The sequence below is a fragment of the Grammomys surdaster genome, unplaced genomic scaffold (genome assembly GCF_004785775.1).
Source record: "Grammomys surdaster isolate TR1022 unplaced genomic scaffold, NIH_TR_1.0 133, whole genome shotgun sequence".
Classification (NCBI taxonomy): Eukaryota; Metazoa; Chordata; class Mammalia; order Rodentia; family Muridae; genus Grammomys; species Grammomys surdaster.
In genome coordinates, this window is record NW_021604591.1 from 9,894,799 (window position 1) to 9,897,273 (window position 2,475).

Here is a 2,475-nt window from a genome sequence, read left to right on the forward strand (position 1 = left end):
CCCCCTCCCCCTCCCCCTCTCTCTCTGTGTATGTGTATGTATGTATGTGCCCGTGGCATGCGTGCACCTGCGCGCTGCGTGTGCTTCTTCACAAAAGAGTGTATCTAACCACTTAAGCCAGAGACATTGGATCCCCTGGGACTATAGTTACAGGAAGTTATGTTCTGCCCAGTGCTGATGGCTTGGAAGTAAACATGTGTCCTCTGGAAGAGCAGTAAGCACTCTTAACTGCTGAGCTATCTCTCCAGGCACTCGTCTCATTTTTGAACAAGTCATAAAATAAAGGGGTCGTACTATAAAGGTTCAGTCTGGTTTACCCTGTTTTCTAATGAAAGAGAGGGCAAGGAAGTGTGTTGTGTGGTGGATCTATCAGCAGGAAAGTGAAAGCAAACAGTAATCAAATAGAACACATATAAAATTCATTTTAATTAAAAAATTATATGTATGTGTGTGTTTTTGCATGAATATATGGGTGTGTACATGTTACATGGATGCTTGAGGCCAGAAGACAAGGCAAGACACCTCTAAGATAGAATTACAGGGAGTTGTAATTAATCATAAGGATGTATGTATGCAAATGTTGGATTCTTTGCAAGAACAGCAAGTGCTGTCAATCAGTGAACCATCTCTACAACACCCTTAAAATACAGATTCATTCCTGATCTTTAGGAGTATGGTTCGGTAACATTCTTCTCTCTTTTTCTGAGAAGAAAGTCAGCCTTTTGGGGACAATGGCAGTCTCTTTGCTGACTCTATACAGTCATCGAATCTCTTAGAGAACTAGAAACATCATTGCTACATATCAAACTCAATACACTTGTAACATATATATTTCAGAAGTAAGACAATATAGTATTTATATCATACTAGGTATTAAAGATTTTATACAGGAATATTTCATTAGAAATAAATTTATTTTAAGGGTTATTTTGTAGAGAAAAGTTGTTTTTTTGCATTGTCTTGGTTTGGAACTTTAAACACTCAGGTCCTTACCTTGGTGTTTAGCATGTTGTGCTATGGTGAAATAGTTTTGTTCCTATTTTCTTGTTTTCATAGACAAAAGGCTTCTTCACATACATTTGATCATCTACAGTGTGTGATCAGAATTGGGATCAAGGTTGACAGCTACATTTGTAGAACATTTCATTAATGTCCAAGGTTCTGTCTTTCTGTTGATCAGTAGTTTTTACTTTGTACATATACAGTTGACAATCAGGACAGCGTCCAAAGCTTCTTCTTCTGCTTGCCTTGGCTTTCTGCATATGAAAACAAGAAAATATTTTCAGAGACAGAACAACCAATCAAAAAGGACACATAAGCTGAACCTAGGCTTCCACATATATACAACAGATGTGTAGCTTTGTCTTCCTGTGGGTCTTTCTACAACTGGAGCAGGGTTGTCTCTAAAGCTGTTGACTGCCTGTGGATCCCGTTCCTCTAACTGGGTTGTTTTGTCTTGTCTCAGCAGAAGGGGATTTGCCTGGCCCTGCAGATATTTAATGTGCCAGGATTGGGGGATAAGCATAGGGGGGCCTTCACCCTCTCAGAGGAGAAGAAGAAGAAGGGTAGAGGGAGGGACTTGTGAAGGGGGACCAGAGAGAAGGTGTCATCAATTGGATTGTAAAGGGAATAAATAAGTAAATAATGGGGTAACATGGAAATAGCAATTCACTAGATTACTTACCTAGGGTTTCTTCACCTTTAAAATAATTAATAATTAATATGAAGCTTTGGAAGTCTCTAAAGAGACTTTTCAAAATATGGGGAGGCCTTCATTAGATTACAAATGGGTTCATACATATCATTAACAAACGAAACCAGATACCAGTCGCCAGTTACAGCAGGTATGAATACTATGTATAGAGATCATTTGCTGCCCCTCACTAAGGGAAGAAAGATACATAGAATTATGTGTAGTTAGTAAGACGTTAGAATGTTCCTACCCATGATATATGTGTCCCCTTATCTTGACTCTCTACGTTCTACCATAAGCAGTTATGGCAATTGAAAAATTCTAGTGAAGCCTGGCTTTATCATCACTCAAAAAGTATTCATTATCATTCCTCCATATATGTACTGTGCTACCAAACACCTGGTGGGAATTGTCAGTCATTCCAATCACCAGACACATGTCTCAGCAGCAGACATTCGGAATTTGTCCTGAGGGAAGCAGGCACAGCAGCAAGGGCTGCTGAGCAGAAGGAGAACTTAGCATGGCTGATTTCAAAGTGGTCAAAGGTCTCTATGGATTTCTGGTTATTTCCCACTTTTATTCACTTGAAAAAAATGCTACATTTTTAAAAATAAAGTCATCAAAAATTTGTAAGGCTGTCATCTTCATGTGAAGAAAACAATGTCTCTTTTTCTAGAGTTTCTTTCCTGACATGGATAATTTTGTTTACTTGACTGGGGCTTATTTTCTCTTCTAGCCAGAAACTTTTTCCTCCTACTCCTCCCTCCCTCCCTCCCTCCCTC